Source organism: Urtica dioica, chromosome 4 (genome assembly GCF_054948205.1).
Source record: "Urtica dioica subsp. dioica isolate 48M chromosome 4, U.dioica_male_clone48M_v1_H2, whole genome shotgun sequence".
Classification (NCBI taxonomy): domain Eukaryota; kingdom Viridiplantae; phylum Streptophyta; class Magnoliopsida; order Rosales; family Urticaceae; genus Urtica; species Urtica dioica.
The window spans coordinates 43808090-43835946 of NC_142759.1; positions in this window are offsets into that span (position 1 = coordinate 43808090).

Below are 27857 nucleotides of genomic sequence, written 5' to 3' on the forward strand. Positions count from 1 at the left end.
GGGCTTAGCAGTCGACTCGTGGACTCGAAGCTCAGCTCGATGAGTGAACTCAACTCGAGGAGTCATGTGAAGAGTCAACACCAGGACTTAGCAGTTGACTCGTGGACTTGGAGCTCAACTCGAGGATGTTGGAATTGATCTAGGGTTTAAGAAAAAGTTTAACGCTTCGGGTAAACGGCGGAATTTAAAAATTTTCTTTTTCAAGTAAAACAGTTTTTACTAACCTAGACAAAGAGCAAGCACATGTAAATCAAAACTAATATGAGCATAGAAGTTTACAAACCTTTTTAGACACTTGAACGTTGAGAAGCTTTTGGAAAAAGGTTGTAACGTTCGTCTCCCCTCGCAGCACATCTCTCTTCCTTCCTCGGCAACTCGAGCAACCACGAAAGTTTCTATCGCTAAATCACTCGAGAGAAAAGGAATTAGTGTGTGGGCACTTTTAAACACTACGACTTAAGAACGAGTCTTGAAGTCGCAGAGCTAAACACTAGGTCAAATGAGGACCTAGGTGCCAAAACAAAAACGAAAAAATAACTAGAGAGACAGAGAGAGGATCGGCCACCACAAGGACTAGAGAGAGAAGCTCTCAATCTCTAACTTATGTGGAATGAGAAGAATGAGGGTCCTATTTATAGGAGAAGGGTTGGCCTTGGAAAGAAGTAGTTTTCTCTTATTTTCCAAGACTTTATGAGCAATCTTTTATTGCCCATTCCCATCCAAGTCACACGGCCAACATGTGCCTTTATGACACCTTGGATTGGTTTCCTCTTTTATTCATTGCTCGCTCCTTGCTTGTTTGGCCGAAATCCTACTTTGCTCATAGAGGAAATTTGTTTCCTCTTTTTCTTTTGGCAAGTATCTTGATACATTTTTGCACAAAATAATCTCCCTTTCTCTTTGGGTAGTGGGCACCCAACACTTTCTAGAAAGGCCTTCTAGAAGCTTTTCCATTTGTTCATGACAACATGAAAAAGGACCATTAAGAATTTTCAATAAAATTCTTATGAAATGAAATTAATCCACAAGGCCCAATTAATCCAACTTGGCCGAGTGGATGCATGTCATCAAATGACCACGTCAAAAAATTTATTGACATTCATTTCATCCTATGTCTCAAAAGACAAAAATACCATTTTGACAATTTTCGTTCTTATTTTGACTTAGCTTCCAGTTTAACTATTCCTACTCGATGAGATTCGTGACAGTGACCTCATGGATCCAAATGAACAAAGCTTGAGCTAAACACTTGGACTCAAAAGTTCACAAACCTTTTCCAAGTTTAGCTTAATGTAAACTAACTCCACTAAAGAGTTGACACTAAACATCTCTCGGTTCAAATGAATTTCTTTTCTACTCAAGAATTCGGCCTAATTGTAATGAGCGGATCCACATAATATTATCAGTGTTTACCCTTCATGAATATCATCAGCTAGTCGGGATTTACAAAATTACCATTTTACCCTTCTAGCTGTTATTTCCTCAACTCCTTTGTCGCTTGTGAATAAGTTAGAAACAATGTATTGACGATGAGCTAACAAGTCACATTGTTTCATCCAAAAGAGTCAAGACTCAATTTGGACACTGGCCAGTTCATTTATTCACACTCCAAGGAACAAAGCATGAGGTGATATACATTGCATTTCAGCAATCTTGTACATGAATTCCATATCTATGAGAACTTCACAAAGTTACTCATGACATTCTCACAACTTAGTACTTCACCAATAGGCCCTGTTCGGAATCACATAGTGAGTCCGAACTCTGACTTTCTCAAATGAGAATAGGTAAGCTGTGAAATGGCATATCTCATTTCAGGATTAAGGTAAGCACGATGCAATTCATACGTAGTGACTTCGAGACATAAGAGGTTAAATGGTTTGTTCTTATCTTGTCTCTAGAAGTGTACTGGTCAATTCAGTACCTTCGGAAGATACCTAGAAGAACTATAGAGTCTCCAACTCTCAATGCCTCATAACCAGACATCATAGATTCTTCTAACAATCATACTGAGGTCAATAGTCCTTTGACCCTTAGATTGCGAATATATCGTTATAAGAAAACTACGAAGAGTTTGTTCATGCAAATCTACATTTGTCTCTTGTTGTCGCTGTTTTTCGGACAACGATTTAGGACTCGTAGACGGTCAGACCCAAGGCCGGACCAAGTGGTCTCGTCTCGACTCGAGCGTGTCGGACTTGGTATCCCAAGTCGTCCCTTAGCTGTTTGTGGTATCTGTCTCGTCCAGGCACCTAAAAAGCAAGCAAAAAAGGTGTGAACTACAAAGGGGAAACAGAGGGGTTGTCTCTGTTTACCTCTCCGACGCTCAACATTAGTAGGATTGAGGTGGTTTGTAGAGGGTTCAGTGTTTAGGGGTCGAGACTTGAGAGAAACGAGCGAGGTATGAGTTCGACAGCGTTTCAGTACTCAAATTCGGATTACCTGGGCTAGGGGAGAGACCCCTATATTTATAGGCGACCAAGGAGCATCATGAACAACCCCTTGGCCGAGGGCCGCCTCTGACCAGGCCATGGACGGCTCTGACCCGGCCATGGCCGGCTCTGACTCGGCCGTGGAGGCCATGGCCGGCTCTGACCTGGTCATGGCCGGCTCTGACTCGGCCATGGAGGCCATGGCCGGCTCTGACTCGGCCGTGGAGGCCATGGCCGGCTCTGACTCGGCCGTGGAGGCCATGGCCGGCTCTGACCCGGCCATGGCCGACTCTGACTCGGCCGTGGAGGCCATGGTCGGCTCTGACCCGGCCATGGCCGGCTCTGACTCGGCCGTGGAGGCCATGGCCGGCTCTGAGGCGGCCGTGCGCCGGGAAAGACTTGGGGAAGCCGCCATATGTTGTCGTTGCCGTACCGGGCCGGAATGGACCGGTAACATTAGCCCCCCGAGTTTATTATCGAGTGTAACTCGTGTGATAAACTCGAAGCCTCTGCCGTTATTGGCCCACCGGAGTAGCCCATCGCCAAGAGGTATGTTCCGACGCCCTTTAATATTATTATTTTATTTTTTGTCGGTCACCCTCGTCTTGTTATTCGCGCCCATGGACCCCGTTGACCGCTTATCGTGGTGTGGGACCATTGAAGATGATTTGTTTCACTTGCTTGGGGATCAACACGTGGACTTGGAAACTTTTTGGACTCAATTCTCATCTCTCCCAAGCGTTACCAACGTGCCTCACTCATCGGGCACGAGCAGCGTCGTTACGATGGCCAGGGAAGATCTTGCCTTGGTCGAAGCGTGGTTGACCGATGATGGAGAGGGCGCTCGTGCCGGAGACGGCCAGCGCTGGCAGGTGGACGCCGGAGATAGCTCGCGCACTGGAGGAGGTGGCTGGGCTCACAGCGGCATAGGAGATGTCGAGGAATACCCCCCCAGGCCGAGGGACAGTGCCCCGTCACCCACTGGTGGCCTGGATGGCGCGCGCGTGCCTGAGGCAGTCGCGCCTGGAGCGGCCGGCGCTGGAGGAGGCGCGCCGGAGGAGGACGGCCGCGGGGATGGCGCCTCGCCCTCGGGGGGCACGACCTGGATCGACCCCGACACCGAGGGGACCCTTACCCGGCCGGGCGAGGCCGACAGGACACCAACCTGTCGCGTTGGCGGGGTAAGCCGCTCGGGCGGAGCGATCGGCCCCGGGGAAGCCGCGCACGGCGAAACCAGCGCCGGGGGGGGCGCGACGGCCGGCGTCGGTGTCTTCTGGGTTGGTCCCGACGCGGGGAAGGTCACCGGGTGGCTTGGAGACCGCGCCCAGGGGGAGAGCCCCTCGAGCCCAGCCGCGCCGGTGAAGACGAGCGCCGCCGGGGAGTCGCCGGCGCCGGGGGACGTCACCCATGGAGGAGACGACGCCGGGCAGGGGGTGGCCTGGCCTGGCGGTGCCGGGCAGGAGGTGGCGGCCTGCCTGGCCCCTGGGGAAACCCTAGGCCCGAGTGGGCCGGGCTTGTGTTGTGAGAGCCCAGCCGGCCGAGTATTGGGCCGAGGGGCTGGATTAGGCGCGTGGGAAGAGGGCCCGGCCGAGCAGGGACTGGACTGGGCCAATGGGCCGCGCGCGCGCGAGGGAAGCCCAACCTGCCGGGAGTCGGGCCAGACCGCCAGGCCGGGCGCACGTGGGGCGAGCGTCGGGGCGCCCGGGCAAAGCCCACGGGCCGAAGGTCTGGCTAGCCGGGAGCCGGGCCGGACCGGGGGGCCAGATGCGCATGCCGAAAGCGCCGGGCCGCTCGCGCCGGGCCCGCGCATGGAGGAGCCGCCTAGCCAAGAGACGGGCTGGGTCCTTGGGCTGCACGCGCACGCCGGAGGGAGCACGGCCGGCCGGGAGTCGAGCCGGCCCGACGAAGGTGACCACGCCGGGGCCGAGGGGAACCAGCCGGCTTGCGAGGGCGGCCATGACGGTGCTCCTCCCTGTCCAAGCGTGGCTCTTGACGCCGACCGCTCGAGCGATTAGTCCAGCCGTCACGACGTACCTGCCGTGCCACTTTCCTCAACCGTGCGGGAGGAAACGCGGGCCTCGGCCTTCCCGATTGGAGAGTCGGCCATACGAGGCGAGCTCGATTGCTCGGGCGTCGACGTCCCGAGTTCACTCTCGATTGTCAGCTTCATGAGTCTGAGAAGGCGTTATAGCATCCCAGAGTACGTGTCGATCCTGAGACCGCTACCCGATGATCTTCCAACTCGCCCGCGAAAGGGGTACGCCGCGGTCCACGAGGCGAGTCTCCGTGGAGGACTAAGACTGCCTTTCCAGCCGGTTGTCCAAGAGTTGTTGGTTCGATTAGGGGTGCACGCCTCGCAGATGTCCCCATCCTTTCTATCGGGTGGTTGCGGCGTGCCACATGATGTTTTTTCGGGCGAAGAAAAGGGCCGTCACTGCCGACGATATTCAGGACCTCATGATGGTGCGAGGGGTACCCGGGAAGCCGGGCTTCTACCTGGCGTCGCATCGCAAACGCCTCGCCATTCTCACCAAGGTGAACTCGAAGCACAGATACCCCTGGGTGTGGATGTCCGAATCGGCTTTCGGGGTCGCACCTCTCGTCTTCGGTCCTGTGGCCGACTTCCCACCCGCGGGCGACATCGAAGGATCCGAGCTCGACGCGGTGATTAGAGCGCTCTTCGAGTCCTCGGACCTAATGGCGAGGACTGGGTGGTTCGTTCCTAGCGACGATGTTCCTTCGTGTCCCGGCCCCGACGCGGGGGCTACTGAGGATCCCGAGTCCGAGGCGGGGGGTTCGTCAGCTCCTTCCCTCGACGCGGGGGGTACTGGCCGTGCATATACTTTCGCGTTATCGTGCTATCGTTGTTTTCCATTATTTGTGCTTATCGTTATGTTTTAACTGACAGATGCTCCTTTCCTCTCTGTAGGTACCTTGGCTCGACGTCATCGACCGCACACACAAATGCCGAGAGCAACGCCCACCGACGATGCTACGATCGTGGCTCGTCCTCCAGCCGAGGCCCGTCGCGGGGGGTCGCCATCGCGGGCGAGGAATGAAGCGATCTCCTCCAACAAGCGACCATCATCGTCGGCTTCTCTCGGGTCACCGTACGGCCACAAACGCGCTCACACATCGACGGTGTCTGACAGTTTGGACTCTATGCTCCTAGCGGAGGCGGCAGAGTTGAGAGATCAGTGCTCCCGAGGGATCCTTGAGACCTCCTTGCGGGATTTCAAGGGTCTGTTGACGACGAGCGATCTAGAGCACTTCCAGAACGGGATCGGCGACGCCCGAAAGGTATGACTCGCTTTCTTGTGTTATGAATGGTTGTCGTGCTCATTGTGATTATCCACGTTTCATCTGTTCGCAGATGCTCGCGCGCCAAGAGCGGAGTGATCGCATTCTCCGAGACATGTTACGACGCATGCAGATCATGGAGAAGGAGAAGACGAGTATGGCAGCCGCGCATGCTGCCGCCGTAGCGGGGGCTCGCACCGCTCAAGAGTTTGAGGCGCTCGCGGGGGAGCTGGAGCGAGCTCACGGGGAATCGGCCGCCGAGAAAGCACTTCGTGAGAAGGCGGAGCAAGCGGCTGAAACCTTTTTGGGGGAAACGAAGAAACTCCAGGCGGCACTCTCGAGCCGGGATGCGGAGCTGAGCATCGTCCATGCTCGGCTATCGGCGAGCGAGATCGCTCGGGTCAAGGTCGAGAGGGAGAGGGACGCCTTACGGATGGATATGCAGACCCTCGTTGAGGAGAAGGAGGATGCCGTGCGATCCAAAACGGACGTGGAGGATGACTGGGACTTGGCGTTGGAGGCGCCTCGTTACGAAGCGGCAAGGCGAGTCCGAGATGCGACCGCAAAGGAGAACACGTCTCGTGGGACCACGTTTTCCTTCTTTAATGCCATGTTCCCTCCTTATGAAGATGAGCCGCCGGAGGATGACCTGCATCCACAAATCCCCGCCGAGGCTGCTCAGTCGACTACCCGCCAGCCTGACGGAGAAGCCGTTGGCGGGTTTGGCGCTCCTGGCCCCGAGGGAGACGAAGAGCAAGTTGACTTTGGCTCGGATTAGTCAACTTTTCCCCGGTTTTTCGCGCACTTGTTTAGCGTTTACGTAGTGTTTACTTTCGGATTTTTGTTTGTTTGACATGTGTCGTACTTTCATACTTTTCTCGTCGGGTTGTTTGTGCAACATCGTTTTGCTTTGATGGAAGCTTTCTTTTTATTGTGCGTCTTATTTTCTCGACTTGCTACGCTTAGTGTAATTTATTTGCGCAATTTGATTGGTGCGTGTCTTACGAACTCGGCCTACTATGTTTAGCGTAACCGGTTGGCACGGCTTACTGCCGCATTTGGCGGCGAAGTTTCCCGCGGACGCTGGCTAGATCAGTTTCATCCGTTCGGTGCGATTCTCGGCCATCCATTCGTGACTCGCTACCTATCGGCGCGTGCGAGCTGGGTGGCCGTCGCGCTCATTTTCCGGCGAGTACGCTACCTATCGGCGTGCGTATCACGACGAGCTCGCAGTTCCCAGTGAGCGTGGTACATGTCGGTACGCGTGTCACGTTTTGGGTTTTGACTGCCGGGATCGACCATCCGGTGCGCGGATGTGGTCCGTCGACGCCTTACTGCCTATCGGTGTGCAAGGCGCGACGTTGCGCGAGAGTGTCGCAGCGAAAGACGTGCGAGGCTGGAGGTCCGGTGCGCGGATCCAACTTGTTGACGTTTCGCTATCTCTCGGCGCACGGATCCGACTCGTGCGAGAGCGTCGCACGAGGGACGTGCGGGGTCGGGGGTCCGGTGCGCGGATCCGATTTGTAGAAGTTTTGCTACCTCTCGGTGCGTGAAAAGTGGAGTTGTGCGATTGCGTCGCGCGAAAAACGAACTTGTTAATCTCATTCTATCCCTGTTAGCCCCCCGAGTTTCTTGGGTACTCGTAGAGGAGACTAGAAATTATAATACAATGCTTTGAAGCGAAATGTAATTCATTATATTGTTGAAATGGTTGAAAAATTACATCCCAGGCCGTTGGCCGAACTTGAAATTTAAAATTGTCTTTGCTAAAAATCGAAAACAATCATGAAAAAACAAAGCGTAGAGTGAGCGCAAGGGCATCTATTGGTAATATTGCCGAAGGTGCTCCGCATTCCATGGATGCGTAAACACGAGTCCCTCCAGGTTCTCGAGCTCGTACGTGCCGTTGTGGATGGCTCGGCGCACACGGTACGGGCCTTCCCAGGTGGGGCCCAGAACTCCCGCACCTTGCACCTTGGTGTTTTGGAACACCCTTCGAAGAACGAGGCTCCCGTCGGCGAACTTCCGCAGCTTGACCTTGGAATTGTAGTACTTCTCGACCTTCCTCTTTTGTGTGGCAAGTCGGGTGAGTGTGTCCGCCCTCCTCTCGTCTATGAGGTCTAACTCGAGCCTGATTACGTCATCGTTGGTGGCTTCTTCGTACTCCTCGATACGCAAGGTCGGTAGCTTGATCTCGACGGGTACCACGGCCTCGACGCCGAACGCGAGAGCGAAAGGGGTTTCGCCGGTCGCGTTTCGAGCGGTGGTGCGGTATGCCCATAAGACCATAGGGAGCTCGTCGGCCCAAGCCCCCTTTCTTTCCTCCATCTTCTTCTTCAGGTTCTCTTTGATTGTCTTGTTAACTGCCTCGACCTGATCGTTGGCCTGAGGATGGCGGGGAGAGGAGAAAGTCTTGCTAATGCCCAGATGTTCGCACATTTCTCGGAGGTGCGCGTTGTCGAATTGTTTCCCGTTGTCGGTTACAATTCATGCGGGGATATCGAAGCGGCAGATGATGCTTTTCCAAATGAAGCTTGTCGTGTTCGCCTCGGTGATCTTTGCCAGCGGCTCAGCTTCTACCCACTTTGTGAAGTAATCGATGGCTACGATCGCGTGTTTGTATTGCCTCGGGGCCGTAGGTAGCTCACCGATGAGGTCAATTCCCCACTTCGCGAAAGGTCGCGGCACAATGATTGGACATAATGGGGCCGGTGCTTGACGCGGGATGTGGGCGAACCTTTGGCACTTATCACATTTTTTGGCCCACTCGTGGGAGTCCTTTTTCAAGGTCGGCCAAAAATATCCAAGTCTTAGCAGCTTTAATGCCAAAGATTGTCCGGCGGCGTGGTTTCCGCACACCCCCTCATGCACCTCGTGGAGCGCCTTCCTCGCCTCGACTTCGGTCAGGCAGCGGAGAAGGGGCATTGAGTAGCCTCTCTTGAACAAGTTATCCTCCCTCATTGTGTACTTCGGCGCCAAGCTTCTCAGCTTTCTGGCCTCTTCTTTGTCTTCGGGGACGACTCCTCGCTTAAGGAATTCCACGAGCGGAGTCATCCATGAGGGAGGCGGAGTCTCGTCAACTACCCCTACGTCGCCTCTCGAGACGTAGGGTCGGGTCAACACTTCGATCGGGACGCTGCCTTCGCCCTCCTCGTCTATCCCAGACGCGAGGCGAGCCAGGGCGTCAGCATCAATGTTCGCCTCTCGAGGAACTTGGACGATCTCGAACCACGACAGGGCCTCTAGATTCTTTTGGGCTTTGGATAAGTATGCGACCATGTTTTGCTCTTTTGCGGCGTAGTCGCCCTTAACCTGGTTCACAATCAACTGCGAGTCGCAGTGGATGCGCAGGTTTTGGGCGCCTAGCTTGTTTGCTAGTTCCAAGCCAACGATCAGAGGCTCGTACTCTGCCTCGTTGTTGGAAGCCTTGAACTCGAACCGCGGGGCGTATCTCAGCTTTTCCCTCTCGGGATTTGTGAGCACAACGCCGGCGCCAGCCCCCCCCCCCCCCCCGTTTGACGCGCCATCCACGTGCAAGTCCCAGACCGGCCCTATCGGGTCGTTGGTCCTCTTCTTCGACGACTTGCTATGGTCGTCCACCTTGTCTTCCGTGCTCTTACTACTCTTGTCGCCCTCGTCGATCGGGGGCGCGCTTGTGAATTCGGCGATGAAGTCGGCGAGGGTCTGGCCCTTAATGGCGGTTCTCGGCTGGAACTCGATCCCGTACTCGCCCAGCTCTTGGGACCATATCGCCATTCGAGAGGAGGTCCCTTTTTGAAGGGCCTTCTCGATGGGATGTCCCGAGCAGACCACAATGGGGTGCGCTTGAAAGTAGGGCCGGAACTTTCTCGCGCTCATGACGAGGGCGAGGGACAGTCTCTCGATTTCCGGGTATCGGGTTTCAGCGTCGAGGAGCGCCTTGCTAACGTAATAGACCGGCCATTGTACCTTGTCTTCTTCGCGTATGAGAACCGCGCTCACGGCCCTATCGGAAACCGCGAGGTAGAGGTACAAGGTTTCGCCATTCTTCGGCTTCGCGAGGAACGGGGGGGAGGTGAAATAGGCGTTCATATCGGGGAATGCTTCCTCGCACTCCTCCGTCCATACGAACCCGTCGGTCTTCTTCAGTGCCTTGAAGAACGGTTGACACCTATCAGTGGCTTTGGAAACGAATCGCGTCAGGGCGGCGATCCTTCCCGTCAAGCTTTGAACCTCTTTGACCTTTTGTGGCGACCTTATCTCTAAGATCGCCTTAATCTTCTCAGGATTGGCCTCGATCCCGCGGCGGCTCACCATGTAGCCCAGAAACTTTCCAGACTCAACCCCGAAAGCGCACTTGTTGGGGTTGAGCTTCATCTTGTAGCGTCGCAGGACCGTGAACATCTCCCTAAGGTCTCGAACGTGGTTGTGGGCTTTGAGGCTTTTGACAAGCATATTGTCCACGTAGACCTCCATGGTTTTGCCAATTTGATTGGCGAACATCCGGTTCACCAACCTTTGATATGTTGCTCCCGCGTTTTTGAGGCCAAAGGGCATGACCTTGTAACAGTAAAGACCGCGGTTCGTAACAAAGGTGGTCTTGATCTGATCCGGTTCGTGCATACGGATCTGGTTGTAGCCTGAATAGGCGTCCATGAAGCTCAGCAACTCGTGGCCCGCCGAGGCGTCCACGAGCTGCTCGATCCTCGGGAGAGGGAAGCTGTCTTTCGGGCAGGCTTTGTTGAGATCTTTGTAGTCAATGCAGATCCGCCACTTCCCGTTTGGCTTCTTGACCATCACCACATTGGACACCCACTTGGGGTGCTCCGCCTCCCTGATGAAGTCGGCGGCGAGGAGTTTGTCAACTTCTTCACCAATGGCCTGGTACCTCTCACCGCTGAACGCCCGTCACGGTTGAACGCGCTCAGTTACTCTCTTGTCGTCGTTAAGACGATGAACTATTATTTCGGGGTCAATTCCCGGCATGTCGGCGTGTGTCCACGCGAAGACATCTTTGTGCTCTCTGAGGAAAGCGGTGAGCTCGGTTCGGACTTCAGATGAGAGTTGGGCGCCTACTTTGACTACTTGGTCAGGCTTGGCGTCATCCAACACGACGGGAACGAGGTCGTCCGGTGTCTCCACCTTTCGACGCTCGACATCGTCCCTTTGGTCTAGCTCCCCAAAGGCGCCTCCCTCCTCTATCTTGCAGGGGAATTTGTCCCCGAGTTGGAAGATGGTGCTTACCACCATTCCTTTCCCTTTTCCGTCTACGCCCTGGATGTAGCACATCCTCTCCATTGACTGGTCTCCCAGCATTACGGCAATCCCCTTCTCGGTCGGGAATTTCATCATTAGATGGTACGTGGACGTTATGGCGTTCAACCGATTGAGAGTCGGGCGGCCGACGATGATATTGTATGCCGATGGCTGATCCACGACTAGGAACGACACGATGTGGGTAACCTCGAGCCCCCCCCGGGGTACCGAAGGTAACCGGGAGGTCGATAGTTCCCTCCGTCACGACCCTCTCCCCGGAGAAGCCGAAGAGCGTGGTCGAGATCGGGGTCGGTCTCACCCCGGATAGCTTCATCCTGTCCAACACCGAGTTGAAGATTATGTCGGCGGAGCTCCCATTGTCGATTAGGATTCTCCGGACGAGGTTGTTGGCGACCGGGGCAGAGACGACTATCGCGTCGTTGTGTGGATGGAGCACTCGCGCCGCTTCTTGTCCGGTGAAGAACATGGATTCGAAGGGGGCCGGAGGAGGGGCCTCGTACGTATGGTTGATGTAGTGCGCTATTTTCCCTTGGGAAACTTCGCGCACGTACTTCTTCCTTTGCGTGGCCTAGTCTCCGAACTCCGGGCCGCCCAAGATTGCGCCCACGACGTGAAGTTGCGAGCTCTCCGGTTCTTCGTTTGTCGCGCGGTCCGTGACGGTGACCGTCGCCGGACCTTTCTTTTCATACCGCGGGCGGCCTCCGTGTGCCGCGGCCGTCCCGATAGTTCTAAGGACGTATTCTTTCAGTTTCCCATCTTGAATCAGGGCCTCAATCTGACGCTTGAGTTGGTAGCATTCGGATGTCAGATGCCCATGATCCTGATTGTAGTCACAGTACTTACTTTGATCCCTCTTGGCGGGATCCTTCGTGAGAGGGGTTGGACTCCCCAGCTTGTCACGGTGCAGAGCCAGGATTTGCTCCGGCGAAGTGTTCAGAGGAGTGAACGTCGAGAACTTTCGGAAGCTATCGACATGTGGCGGCCTCGGCCCAGGGAGGGAACGGCCGTTAGGGGCCTGGCTTCCCTTATTCCTCCTCTTTCGAGGGTCGAGGCGATCTCCGTCTTGATCGTCGCGGCGGCGACTCCCCTGTCCTCCTAACTTTCGGCCATCTCGGCCGTCGAGATAGTCCTCGATTCCCATGTATGTGCGGGCTCTCGTCATTAGCTCCGCCATGTCCCGCGGGACTTGGCCAACAATAGACTTGAGGAAGTCGCTCGTGCGGACTCCCTCAGTGATCATCGTGATGGCGTCTCTGTTGTCGAACCCTTCGACCTTGTTAGATTCCTCAGTGAAGCGAGCGCGGTATTGTCTCAGCGTCTCGTCTCTTCCTTGTCGGATAGAGAGGAGGTGGGTCTTTGGTTTCTTTTGCGCCACGAGGGTGGCAAATCGGGCAAGGAACGCCTCTCGTAAGGCCCGGAAAGACGGGATGCTTCCCGGCCTCAAACTTCGGAATCACTCAAACCTCGACCCTGTGAGGGTCAGGCTGAAGGCTTGGCAGAGGGTGGCGTCCGTCTGCCCTTGCATCGTCATCCACGTCTCATAGTGTTGGACGTGGAAGTGGGGATCCGTACGTCCATCGTAGGGGGGAATGGACGGTAACTTGAAGTTTCCCACGCATGGTTGCGCGAGGACTTGTGCGGCGAAGGGAGAGTATGATTCCTCGATCCCTCCGTACGGCCTTTGCCTCCCTGACTCCCTCATTTCGATGATTTGATTTTGGAGGCTCTGAATCATCGTGATCATGTCAAGCCCGTTAGCGGGGCCGACCGTCGGGGCTACGGGAGTCACCGGTTGGCGTTCGTTGGACGCTTGGTCCACGACATTGGCCTGAGGCCGGCCGAGAGTTGCGGCGGGGAGCGCGTCCCTTCGAGAGTTTAGTCTTTGGCGGAGATCCTCCCCTCAGGAGTTTCTTTGCGCCGTCAAGTGCTCTCTAAGGTCCACGCCGTCAAGTGGTCTCGTCTCGACTCGAGCGTGTCGGATTTGGTATCCCAAGTCGTCCCTTAGCTGTCTGTGGTATCTGTCTCGTCCAGGCACCTGAAAAGCAAGCAGAAAAGGTGTGAACTACAAAGGGGAAACAGAGGGGTTGCCTCTGTTTACCTCTCCGACGCTCAACATTAGTAGGATTTAGGTGGTTTGTAGAGGGTTCAGTGTTTAGGGGTCGAGACTTGAGAGAAACGAGCGAGGTATGAGTTCGACAACGTTTCAGTACTCAAATTCGGATTACCTGGGCTAGGGGAGAGACCCCTATATTTATAGGCGACCAAGGAGCATCATGAACAACCCCTTGGCCGAGGGCCGCCTCTGACCCGGCCATGGACGGCTCTGACTCGGCCGTGGAGGCCATGGCGGGCTCTGACCCGGTCATGGCCAGCTCTGACTCGGCCGTGGAGGCCATGGCCGGCTCTGACCCGGCCATGGCCGGCTCTGACTCGGCCGTGGAGGCCATGGCCGGCTCTGACCCGGCCATGGCCGGCTCTGACTCAGCCGTGGAGGCCATGGCCGGCTCTGACCCGGCCATGGCCGACTCTGACTCGGCCGTGGAGGCCATGGCCGGCTCTGACTCGGCCATGGAGGCCATGACCGGCTCTGACTCGGCCATGGCCGGCTCTGAGGCGGCCGTGCGCCGGGAAAGACTTGGGGAAACCGCCATATGTTGTCATTGCCGTACCGGGCCGGAATGGACCGGTAACATCTCTTCCTAAGTTGTTTAGTTTGTTTATGGACTAAAGACTAATGTTTTATCATAAAGCTTCAAACAGACAAGGAGGAATGAATGAACGTTTCAACTTTTTATTAATGAATAAGCAATTACAAGCAAGAGTCTTCATGAGACTTTATTACATCAAATGTACAATATAAAGATTACAACTCTTCTTGTGGGCACCATTGACAACAAACTCCCACTTGACTCAAAGAAGATGTGTGTAGTCCTTCATGCCTAATCCCTCTCGATGTTGGTCGAAGACCTTGTTCGCTAGGACCTTTGTGAATGGATCTTCTAGGTTGTCCACCATTGAGACCTTCTTCACTTCCACGTCTCCGCACTGCATGATCCCTCGAATCAAATGGTAATTTCTCTCAATATGCTTAGAGCGCTTATGGCTTCGAGGTTCCTTTGAGTTAGCGACAGCCCCACTATTATCACAATACAGGGTCATGGGCTCGTCGACGTTTGGAACAACTTCCATATACTTAAGGAATTTTCTAAGCCATACAGCCTATTTGGATGCTTCACAAATAGCCACATATTCTGTATCCATTGTGGAGTCAGCAATGCAAGATTGCTTAATACTCATCCACACAACAGCTCCACCATTAAGGATGAACACAGATCCCGAAGTGGATTTCATGGAATCCTTATCCGCTTGAAAATCGGAGTCGGTATATCCCGTCATAGTCAGGTCAGTACCTGAATATGTAAGCATCAAGTTCCTAGTTCTTCGAAGATACTTAAGAACACGCTTAACAGCAATCCAGTGCTCGGGTCCAGGGTTGGATTGGAAACGGCTAACTATGCCAACGACGAAACAGATGTCAAGTCTAGTGCAAAGCATAGCATACATGAGGCTTCCTACGGCATAGGCGTAAGGAATCTCCCTAATATCTTCGATCTCTTGTGTAGTCTTGGGAGACTGGTCCTTAGAGAGTGCAACTCCATGCCTAAAGCGTGTTTGGCCCCTCTTGGAGTCTTGCATCCAGAAGCGATCCATTACCTTATCAATATAAGATGCTTGGATCCCTAGAATGTACGCGGCTTCTCCTAGATCCTTCATGTCGAATTGCTTTGCTAGCCAGACCTTAACCTTAGATAATTTACCCACATCGTTACCTATGAGTAATATATCATCGACATATAGTACCAGATGTTGTCGCACGAAAATGAACAACTATTGAATACCTCGGGCGGTTCGATCCAAGGCCGGACCAAGTGATCGCACCCAGGCCAAAAGTGTGAACTCGAAAGTCTCGAGCTAGGTTTTCTCGGATCAACCCACCTCTCAGAGGAGAGAAAGGGTGAGGAGGGGGATTGACCGTGCCTTGTGTGTTGGCTGCCTACGTACCCGTGTGTGGGATCAGGTCATAACGTAGTTCAAGCGTATGTAACGCAGTGTGAGGCGCGGAGCCTTGGTGGAGAAGCGTACTCGACGAAAGAGACGGTGCACGGAGGAGTCCTCGGCGACGTCTCAGAATCTCGGAGATCGCGGGCGCGAGAGAGAATGTGTGTTTTCTCTCTTTTGGAGACGTGGAAGACTCTAAGTCAAGATTTCCTTACCGTGGCGGAGATTCCGGATGCGTAGGCAATTCCTAGTTGGAAATGCAGGACGCGTAGGTTATTTCTTATCAGAAATGGCGGACGCATCTAGGGCGCTAGACGCGTAAGCGATTTTCAGTCGAAAACCGTTAGAGCACTCGTGGGCTGAAGATTTAATCGTTCGATCAAGAGAGGCGGCACTCGGGAGTCCCCAGAAAGCGCTTCAGAATCTCTGAGAAGCAGAGAGAAGTCTCAAGTTCCTTGAGAATGAATGGGATGGCTTTCCCCTCAATGAGAGGGGTATTTATAGGTGTTTGAAGGCCTTAGAAGGTCCCTTTTTTGTCCATGTGGGACTAGGAGCGCGCGCGCCGTCAAGTGGAGGCGCACGGCACGCACGACGCACAAAGCGTGGCGCAAAACGCGCGGCGCGCGGCGCAGGGGGCACAGTGCGCGGGTCATCAGGCGCGGCGCGGGATGCGCGGCGCATGGGCGCGCGGTCTACCTGGCGCGGCGCTCTGCGCGCGCGATGCATGGCTTGTCTCATCGGACTCTTGTGGGCCTTTAGGGGTCTTTGGATATCATGCTTTCTATGCGAAATGTGAAGGTCTCTACTTGACGAGAGTGACTCGATTCAAGGAGCAATTCGAGGCTCAACTCGAGGAGGGCGACTCGAGGCTCAACTCGAGGAGAACGACTCGAGGCTTGACTCGAGGAGAACGACTCGAGGCTCGACTCGAGGAGTGACTCGAGGCTCGACTCGAGGAGAACGACTCGAGGTTCGGCTCGAGGAGCGTGAGAGTTTGGTACGAGGACTCACCAGTCGACTCGTGACAGAAGGCTGGCCGTTTTTCAGGACCTCCGGACTGACCATCGGCCCTTTGAATGGCGTATCTTCTTGGCGTCTCGGGTTTTCCGAAAACGACCGACAACATTAGCCCCCCAAGTTTATCGCTCGGGAGGCCCCGGGCGGTGAACTTTTAGTTGTTCTCACCTGGTGTTTGAGGAAAATTTATCTCCCAGGGCTTCGCCGTCGCGAAGCTTTTGTGATTATAGAGAATATTCTTGCAATTGCAAGTGCTCTCTCTCGCTTTTCCGTCTCTCTCAACATGATTGTGTGATCAACACGTGGAGGAGGATCTGAGCGGATGAGATTCGTAGCTCAACGTGGGCGAGGAGGATGCGGTCGCATCCATCGCTCTAGCCCTGGGGCAGCGGGGACATGCGTGCGTAGGTAGGGCGTGCGTGTGCGCAGAGACGGATCAGCGCGTTATGGCTAGTTGATCTTTGGGCGAGGTCATGCCCAAGTCTTTCTTTGATGGCGTTCTGTTTGATGATATCATCAACCCGGAGTCCATGGGACTCGACGGTGACTAGCAGGGTGACGATTGTGTTATCGTGACCTGTTAGGGGAAGATCATGGCGTCCATCTCGGCCCGCTTGGAAGGCGTGCTCATTCCGAGGTCTCAAAGACGGAGGTTGATGTTGCGGGCTGATGCTTCGAGAAGACGGAGTGGCACCAGGTCAAAGGCTCTGCCGCACCGGAGGGCTTCGACTGCTCGGGGATCAATGCTAAGAGTTTGACCACGCATCAAGCATAAGTCAGTCTAACGGGGCATCCGACATTCCCGCCCTGGTGACGCTTCTTCGTCTGCGTTCGGAAGATCGACCCTTATTCCCCAGACGCGAGCGCGGGTCTCTGCTTTGGCTGACCTGTTCTTCAGGTAGCTCCAGGTGTTTGCTCGAGGAGCGGGACTCGACTCGAGGAGAATGGCTCGACTCGAGGGGCAAGGCTCGACTTAAGGAAAATGACTCGACTCGAGGAGCGAGGCTCGACTCGAGGAGAATCACTCGACTCGAGGGGCAAGGCTCGACTCGAGGAGAATGACTCGACTCGGGGGGCGAAGCTCAACTCGAGGAGAATGATTTGACTCGAGGAGCAAGGCTCGACTCGAGGACAGTGATTTGACTCGAGGAGCGAAGCTCGACTTGAGGAGAATGACTCGACTCGAGGAGGGAGGCTCGACTCGAGGAGAATGATTTGACTCGGGGAGCAAGGCTCGACTCGAGGACAGTGATTTGACTCGAGGAGCGAAGCTTGACTTGAGGAGAATGACTCGACTCGAGGAGCGAGGCTTGACTTCGAGGAGAATGACTCGACTCAAGGAGCGAAGCTCGACTCGAGGAGAATGACTGGACTCGAGGAGCGAGGCTTGACTTCGAGGAGAATGACTCGACTCAAGGAGCGAAGCTCGACTCGAGGAGAATGACTCGACTCGAGGAGGAAAGCTCGACTTGAGGATAATGACTCGACTCGAGGAGCGGGGCTCGACTCAAGGAGAATGGCTCGACTCGAGGAACAAGATTCAACCCGAGGAGAATGACTCGACTCGAGGAGCGAGGCTCGACACTACTACAAATTTGGTTTTATGATGTGCATGACTATCAGGTGCGACTAGTCACACCTAATTGTCGCATCTAAATGAGTTTCGGGTGCGACTGACTAGTCGCACCCGATTAGCACCCAGAAGTCCAAAAAACTTCGCTGATATTTTGAGTATCAGGTGCGACTAGTCGCACCTGATAGTTAAAGAAACTTTTAGATGCGACAGAGTCGCACCTGATTGTTTTACATTTTAAGCGGGCCAATTCTCCCTCTTCTTTTTTCATTCAGTTATGACGTGGCTTCCGAAATTAATTAATTTTTTTAATATTAATCAGATGCGACTAGTCGCACCCGATACCTTATCAGGTGCGACTAGTCGCACCGGAAAGATCCATCAGATGCGACAAAGTCGCACTTGTAATTTAGGTTTTTGTATAAACCGGACTCTTCTGCACTTCGTCTTCCCCACTTCGCCAACAGTTTAAAAAAAAAAGCTCTCTTTCTCTGCCTCACTGAGCCACGAGCCCCTCCGACCACAGCTCCGGCTTAGCACCGGTATTTCTCTTTCTCTCTCTCTCTCTCTCTTGGCCTCGAGCCCCTTCGACCACTCTCACTCTCACTCTCCAGCTCTCTCTCTCCCTCACTCTTGGCCTCGAGCCCCTCAGCACCGGTATTTCTCTGGCTCACTCTCACTCTCTGGCTCGCTCTCTGCCTCACTCTCACTCTCACTCTCTCCGTCAGGCTCTCTCTCTGCCTCACTCACACCGAGCTTCCGACCGCCGCGCGCTCAGCCTCGACACCTCGGCGTCTTTGCCCCGACAGCCCTGCTGCCTCGACGCGTGCTCAGCCTCGGCGTCGCTGCAATCCCGGTAAGCTCTCTCTCACTGCCTCTCTCTCTCTCTCTCTCTCTCTCTCTCTTTGACTGAACCGAGAACCGAGAGCAGGGCTGCTGTTGTCCCGAGTTGTCCTCGACGAGTCTGCTGTCATCCCCGGCCCTGCTGTCGTCCCCTGTCCTCGACGAGTCCCTGCCTCGTCCCTTGTCCTCGACGAGTCTCTCTTCCCGCTGCACCGAATCGTCGCTGCCTCGATCCCTCCTCTGCCGTTTCACCGAGCCGTTTCACCGCCGTGTGCTCAGCCCTGTTGTCCCGAGCTGTCCAAGTAAGTCTAGCCTTTTAAAAAAAAAAAAAATTTGTTTGTTATATAAGATGGCTAGTTTAGTTAGTTTAGTTAATTAGGTTAGTTGATATAAAATGTTAGTTAGTTAATTAGTATGTAAATATTAGTTAATTAAATAGATATGTTAGTAACTAATTATTTAGAATGTTAAGTATTAGTATGTAAATGTAAATGTTAGTTAATATAATTGTAGTTAATCATTGTAAATTGTAATTACATAGTTAGTAATATGTTTAGGTTCTTTAATTTAATTTTGATTAGTATGTTAATTGTAATTGTAAAGAAATTGTAATTAATTACAATGTTTAGTAATGTGTTTAGGTTAGTGTTTAGTTTAAATTTGTTTTGTTTTAATTAGTTTTGATTTATTGTAATTTATCAATTAGGAATTTTAATTAGTCGAATAATTACATGAATAGGTTGTTTAGTTTAAAATTATGTAATGAAATTAAAATTGTAATTGTAACATGCTACTTTGAAATTGATTAGTAATTGTAATTGATAATGTCATCACATGTTTAATAATTTGATTAGTTTAGGTTAAACTAAGTTTTATTTGTGTTTTGTGACATGTTTTGATGTTTTGTGACATGTTTAGTATAAAATGAAGTTTAGGTTAAAATTAAGTTAATGAATTTGGGATTAGTTTTAGTTGATTTAACATGAAATGAAATTGTTAGTTTAAATAAGAAAAATAGTTTGTGAAATGTTTTGATTATAGTTTGTGATATTTTGTTTATTTGGCTCTTTCATTTATAAAATGTTGTGACCGAACCACGGAGGTTCGGTTTAGGGCCGAGCTAATTTGTAGGATAGTTCTGGATGGTTTGTATATGTTTTTAAATAATTTTGCAGGTTTTTGGTTTGTCTGTATAATAGGGGAAACTCTGCCGAAATTTCGGTAGAGTTTCGAATCAATTAGTCTAAAAACTCTCAAGTTATTCAATCTGACTTCAAAATAACATACAATTCATAATCTCTCTTTCATTTTGTTCTCCGTCGTCCTTTATCAATAATTCTTCACAACTTTCATTTTTCGCTCTCATTCAGCGAAATTTCCACTCCAAGTAAAGATTGGATCACAGAGAATAATCGGGTGACATTGCAGTACAAAACCGGTGTTAACGAGTTTATTCACGCTGCAAGAAGATTCCCGAACGAAAATGGCAAATATCGGTGTCCTTGCAAACCTTGCAACAGTGTGAGATGGCACGACGTCGGGGTTGTCAGGAATCATTTGCTAAACAAGGGGTTTACCCCAGGCTACACAAAATGGTATCATCACGGCGAGCTCGAGCGTGTCGTCCTTCCTCATGAAGAAGATTCCATCGGAGGAATAGATCAGAGAGGAATAGGAGGATTACACGGTACTGTGGAGGATATTAGGGATCACGAGGATTTCGACGATGCTACGGAGCCGACCCAAAGCGAGGTGCGTGCAGAGGAGCAAGTGGAAGACCTCTTCGCCGAGTTGGAAGCAGAATTGTACCCTGGATGGAAAGAGTTTTCTTCTTTGTCCTTCTTGGTTTCGTTGATGCACCTCAAAGTCACGAACCATTGGACGAACAAGTCGTTCACACAACTCTTGGAGCTCTTGAAAAAGTCTCATCCACCTGGTAATCGAAATCCGGAGAAGCATTACAAGGCAAAGGCGAAGCTGAAGCGTTTTGGCATGGGATATGAGATGATCGATGCGTGTATTAACGACTGTGTCCTATTTCGAAAATATCTCGCGGAAGTCGACATGTGCCGAGTATGCAACGAGAGCAGACGGAAGCCAACTGGGAAAATGATACCGCAAAAGCTTTTGCGATATTTTCCCCTAAAAGATCGATTGAAGCGGTTGTACGCGTCTCGACACACGTCGCTTCTGATGCAGTGGCACGAAAGAGATCGCGTCACGGAAGTTGGTGTTCTACGACATCCTGCGGATGGTACGATGTGGAAAAACCTAGACGAGAGATACCCAGGCTTTGCTGCAGAGCCTCGAAACGTGCGGCTTGGACTAGCTGCGGATGGATTCAATCCGTTCGGAGAAATGAGTTTATCGTATAGCATGTGGCCTGTGGTACTAACTGCGTACAACTTGCCGCCTTGGTTGTGCATGAAGAAAGAGTACTTGATGCTGACGCTTTTGATCCCGGGGCCTCACTCACCAGGAAAGGACATGGACGTGTTCTTGCGGCCAATTGTCGAAGAGCTGAAAGAACTGTGGGAGACCGGATTCCGCGTTCGAGATGGCGCCAACGATGAAGAGTTTCGATTGTGTGCCGCGCTACTCTGGACGATTAACGATTTTCCAGCTCGATCCTATTTATCGGGATGGAGTGGCCAAGGGTATCTCGCTTGCTCGACGTGCAACCTTGACATGCCGTCTTTGAAAGTCAGAAACAGGATCATCTACTACAAACATCGTCGATTCTTGCGTACGCGTCACCGATTGAGAAAAAGCACCGATCACTACAAGGATCGCCACGAGAAACGCAGTAAACCCGCGAAGTTTACTCCGCAAGACATACTTGCTCAGTTGGCTAGTGTGTCTTGCACGACAACTGGCAAACATGCTGGCTCCGTGGGCAGAAAACGAAAGCGAGCCGAGTGAGAACTAAATTGGGCCAAGAAAAGCATCTTTTACGAGTTGCCGTACTGGTCAGATTTGGAGTTGAAGCATAAAATGGACTTCATGCACATAGAGAAGAACGTGTGCGAGAATCTTCTCGGAACCTTGCTCAGCTTAGAAAAGAAGAACTACGACACATATAAGGCGAGGTTTGATTTGATGGACTTGGGCATCAAGACCGCTCTCCACTTGAAAAAACAAGGGGATTCGTGGTACAAACCGCGAGCATCATATACCTTAACCCTTGATAGGAGGCAGAGATTTACCGAGTTCCTCCAATCTGTCAAATTCCCAGATGGGGTCGCTGGGAATTTGAAGAATAATGTAACTGCTGATGGAAAGCTCATAGGTTTGAAGTCGCACGATTGCCACGTGATCTTGCAGAGGTTGTTGGCTGTTGGTATTCGTCATTTTGTGCCAAAAGAAATACATCAGACGATCTCCGAGCTTTGCAACTTTTTCAAGCTGATAAGTTCGAGAACCTTGAGAGTAGAAGATCTTGAAAATGCGCAAGAGTCTATCATCGAGATCTTGTGTAAGCTTCAGATGATATTTCCACCATCTTTTTTCACGATCATGATTCACGTGGCGATTCATCTACCAGAGGAAGCGTTGTATCGCAGCCCGGTGCATATGCGGTGGATGTACCCATTTGAGAGATACCTTGGGACGTTAAAACATTTTGTCAAAAATAGAGCTAGACCAGAAGGCTATGTTGCGGAAGCTTATGTTGTAGAAGAAGCTCTAACGTTCGTTGCAAGGTATCTTGAAGATAAAAAAAGTGTAGATGAAGTTCAAGTGCGAGAGCTCTCTGTTTTTCGATCCGAGATGTGTGTGCCTTATGGAATGATGAAACCGATAGTATTAGACGATGAACAGAAAGAGAACGCTGAGTGGTACATCTATACCAACTGTCCTGAAGTGGATCCATATTTGACGTAAGTTATCGTTGGGAATGTGTTTCAATTCATTCTTTTTATATATTGCTATTGAAGTAATGTTTTTAATAACGGCGAGCATTTGGATCTCTTGAGCGAATCTGGAGTTCGCGATATTGAAGCGGAGCATAGAAAGAGGTTCAAAATTTGGTTTGAGAAGAAGATAATAACACAATATCAATGCAATTTTTTGATAAACGCACAAGTGCTAATCAATGCTTTCTTTCGTAATCAGATTTTTGATACGAAAGCTAGTGGTTCTGACATGTCTGACGAGCTCTATTCGCTTTCTATCGGTTCCCTTCAAGTCGCCTATCAATATCCGAGTTTCTTTGTAACTCAAAATAGCAGTGTATGTGTACTTGTGGATGATTTCACTTACTATGGTCGAATGGAAGACGTCATCGTCGTGAACTATAGGCATAACTGTAGTGTTGTATTGTTCAAATGCATTTGGTACGGTGACAAGTATCATGCAAACCGACTAGTGCACACCGATAAGACTACTGGAGAAATGAGTGCTTATACTGCGAAACAGTGGTTTAAAGAGGAGCCGTACGTACTCGCGACTCAAGTCAAACAAGTTTTTTACATCGAAGATCTTGTTAAACGCGGCGACTGGGAAATCGTCCAGGAATGCAATCATCGAGGGATTTGGGACATTCCTGAAGTTGACCCCTCCAACTCAGCCTCGATCCCATTGACTATAGAGTTGTCAAACATCAAGCGTTTGAATCATCGACACGAAACCGATGAAGCTGAGTTAGTGACTGTCGTTGACGATGATGAAGAAGACGATGATGAAAATGAGAGACGGGTCGTTTTTGAGGGAGAAGATGTTGATGTCGATATAGAAAATGATATTAACATTATAGACATAGATGACGATGAATGAGTAATATCTTTTTTGTATGTTTATTTACTATATAATGTAACCACGGTTTTCCTCCGCCATATGTGAGGTTTGTTAATAATAAAATCCGTGGTGCCGTCCACGTTTTTTTTTAAACAGAAAACTAATATTTATATACTAATATTGTTCACATCTTACAGGATGTCAGATGCAGGTGGAGATGAGTCTCCGCTACTCCGTTCAGGAGCAGGTGGAGATGAGTCTCCGCTAGAGACACCGGGTTCCCAAGGTCCTAAGAAAACAAGGGGACCAACAACCGGCTCTACTTCGGCAAAAGCAGCGCTTGGGGTACCCGATGCGAAAGTTGTTAGGTATGACCTAATCAACCAAACCTTCTACCAGGACGTAAGGAAAACTATAAAAAAGGTAGGAGTATTCAACAACCGCGTCGGCCCTTTGGTGAAAGTCCATATCCCGGTCACACTTCGTGATTGGAACGAAGTGACGCCCCAAATGTTGGGCAATATTCTGAGCGCACTTCATTCCGAGTACACTTTCGTGTACAAGGATGATGAGACCGAGGAGCTGCTTCCGGCGGATTGCTTTCGTCATCTGATTGACCAGACTATTATTCGCGATGCAAAGCGAATGAGGCGCAACCAAAAGTCTAGATTATCAGGGACTTTCTTAGGCAAATGTTGTGGGCAAATGAATGTCGCCAAGAAAGAAATCCCAAAAGGATATCAAAAAGACGATTGGGAGAAGGTGATAGAGGAGTTCGCAACTGACGATTGGAAGGTAATGTATAATTCAAAAAAATTATGTTATCTTCTATGAAATCGAATTATAACGCAATTTAATATGTGCAGAAAAAGTCTACTCGCAACAGAGACAATTCAAAGAACAAGAAAACGAAGTCCGCACAAGGGTCGATTTCTTTTTTGGCTCATCGACATTTGAACGTAAGTTTATTCTAATTTTGTAATATTTTTTTTGCAATAAATACATTACTCGTATTTTCATAAGAACTGCAGAGTAGGGAAGATGGGACTTTGGCCTCGGCGTTGAACACGTGGGAGAAAAAATGTTATCGGCCCGACGAGGTCCGACGGCTCGATCGATATTTCGGGCGGCCGAGCAAGCTCACTCGGCCAATGGCCGAGTGAAACCCTAGCTTCCAGCCCACACTCGGCCGGCCCATCAACTCACTCGGCCAATGGCCGAGTGAGCCTTCTCTCGGCCCAGGCCCATCACTCGGCCAATGGCCGAGTGAACTCCTCCATATGTTCACTCGGCCAATGGCCGAATGAGGCCCCGAGCGGCCCAGCATGTTCGTTCGGCCGAAGGCCGAGTGAGGACTCCTGCTGGCCCAACAGCTCACTCGGCCAAACGCCGAGTGAGACCTCCCTCGGCCCAGACTTTTCATTCGGCCGATGCCGAATGAAGCTCACCCGGCATCCATTCCTTCACTCGGCCATTGGCCGAGTGAATCTCCCTCGGCCGCCAGCATCTCGCTCGGCCATCGGCCGGCCGAGCCTCCTTCGGCCAATGGCCGACCCAAACATGCTCACTCGGCCAAGGGGTCTTCAAACCACCCCTTGGCTGCCTATAAATACAGGGGGCGCCCCCCTAGTCCAGGTAATCCGAATTTGAGTACTGAAACGCTGTCGAACTCGTACCTCGCTCGTTTCTCTCAAGTCTCGACCTCTAAACACTAAACCCTCTACAAACCACCTCAATCCTACGAATGTTGAGCGTCGGAGAGGTAAACAGAGGCAACCCCTCTGTTTCCCCTTTGTAGTTCACACCTTCCTTGCTTGCTTTTCAGGTGCCTGGACGAGACAGATACCACAGACAGCTAAGGGACGGCTTGGGATACCAAGCCCGACACGCTCGAGTCAAGACGAGACCACTTGGTCCGGCCTTGGGTCTAACCGTCTGCGACTCCTAAATCGTTGTCCGAAAAACTGCGACAACATTTTGGCGCTAGAAGGAGGGGATCTCTCGACCTTGACGACGCATTCCCTCTACCAGTTTTCTCCCTTTGTTCTCACGACTCTCGAGAGATGAGTCACATTCCTGCCACCTCCGCGGGTACCCGAGCGACGAGCTCGAGGTACGGTCTTCGACGCCTCGCACATCGTCTTGAAGGGCAACCTCGCGATAGCGAGAGCCAGCCCCAAGACCCGATGATTGACCCCGAGGCGGTGCTCCGATAGGACACGGCCCGGCAGCTTGCGGAGCTCCTTGACCGCCCCGGCGTCGACGGTACGCTCATAGCCGACCTCCTCGGCTATGACATTGAAAATAGGTCCGCCCAAGACGACTCCGACCCCGAGTATGTGGGGGAGTCGAGGACCAACGAGGCAGCGCCTAGCCTTGCCCCTTTGCGGCCCGAGAGGTCCAACAATGCTCTGGCCGGGCCGTCTCACCCAGCGCGGCAGTAGGCACGGTCACACTCCCGGGGACTCGCCCCCTCGGTTTCAAGAGGCGGTCGGACACGGCCCCTCGCCGAGGAGAGAGCGACTCTGGTCGATGATGGGGCCGATAGCCGAAGCGCCCGCCGGACGATCCGACCAAGGGCGACCTCGCCTCGCCCCGCACCAAGCGCGGACCTTAGAGAGCGCTTGACGGCGCAGAGAAACTCCCGAGGGGAGGATCTCCGCCAAAGGCTAAACTCTCGAAGGGACGCGCTCCCCGCTGCAACTCTCGGCCGGCCTCAGGCCAACGTCGTAGACCAAGCGTCCAACGAACGCCGACCGGTGACTCCCGTGGCCCCGACGGTCGGCCCCGCTAACGGGCTCGACATGGTCACGATGATTCAGAGCCTCCAGAATCAAATCATCGAAATGAGAGAGTCAGGGAGGCAGAGGCCGTACGGAGGGATCGAGGTATCATACTCTCCCTTCGCCGCACAAGTCCTCGCGCAACCATGCGTGGGGAACTTCAAGTTACCGTCCATTCCCCCCTACGATGGACGTACGGACCCCCACTTCCACGTCCAACATTATGAGACGTGGATGACGATGCAAGGGCAAACGGACGCCACTCTCTGCCAAGCCTTCAGCCTGACCCTCACAGGGTCGGGGTTTGAGTGGTTCCGAAGTTTGAGGCTGGGAAGCATCCCATCCTTCCGGGCCTTGCGAGAGGCGTTCCTCGCCCGATTCGCCACCCTTGTGGCGCAAAAGAAACCGAAGACCCACCTCCTCTCTATCCTACAATGAAGAGACGAGACGTTGAGACAATACCTTGCTCGCTTCACCGAGGAGTCTTACAAGGTCGAAGGATTCGACGACAGGGACGCCATCACGGCAATCACTGAGGGAGTACGCACGAGTGACTTCCTCAAGTCTATTGTTGGCCAAGTCCCGCGTGACATGGCGGAGCTAATGACAAGAGCCCACACATACATGGGAGTCGAGGACTATCTCGATGGCCGAGATGGCCGAAAGTCAGGAGGACAGGGGAGTCGCCGCCGCGACGATCGAGATGAAGATCGTCCCGACCCCCGAAAGAGGAGGAATAAGGGAAGCCAGGCCCCTAACGTCCGTTCCCTCCCCGGGCCGAGGCCGCCACATGTCGACAGCTTCCGAAAGTTCTCGCCATTCACTCCTCTGAACACTCCGCCGGAGCAAATCCTAGCTCTGCACCGTGACAAGTTGGGGAGCCCAACCCCTCTCACGAAGGATCCCGCCAAGAGGGATCAAAGCAAGTACTGTGACTACCATCAGGATCACGGGCACCTGACATCTGAATGCTATTAACTCAAGCGTCAGATTGAGGTCCTGATTCAAGATGGGAAGCTGAAAGAATACGTCCTTAGAACTATCGGGACGGCCGCGGCACACGGAGGCCGCCCGCGGCAAGGAAAGAAAGGTCCGGCGACGGTGACTGTCACGGACCGCGCGGCAACCGAAGAACCAGAGAGCTCGCAACTTCACGTCGTGGGCGCGATCTTGGGCGGCCCGGAGTTCGGAGACTCGGCTACGCAAAGGAAGAAGTACGTGCGCGAAGTTTCCCAAGGGAAAATAGCGCACTACATCAACCATACGTACGAGGTCCCTCCTCCGGCCCCCTTCGAGTCCATGTTCTTCACCGGGCAAGAAGCGGCGCGAGTGCTCCATCCACACAACGACGCGATAGTCGTCTCTGCCCCGGTCGCCAACAACCTCGTCCGGAGAATCCTGATCGACAATGGGAGCTCCGCCGACATAATCTTCAAATCGGCATTGGACAGGATGAAGCTATCCGGGGTGAGACCGACCCCGATCTCAACCCCACTCTTCGGCTTCTCTGGGGAAAGGGTTATGACGAAGGGAACTATCGACCTCCCGGTTACCTTCGGTACGCCGGGGGGGCTCGAGGTTACCCACATCGTATCGTTCCTAGTGGTGGATCAGCCCTCGGCTTAAAACATCATCGTCGGCCGCCCGACTCTCAATCGGTTGAAGGCCATAACGTCCACGTACCACCTGATGATGAAGTTCTCGACCGAGAAGGGAATCGCCGTGATGTTGGGAGACCAATCCATGACGAGGATGTGCTACATCCAGGGCGTGGACGGAAAAGGGAAAGGGAAGGTGGTGAGCACCGTCTTCCAACTCGGGGACAAATTCCCGTGCAAGTTAGAGGAGGGAGGCACCTTC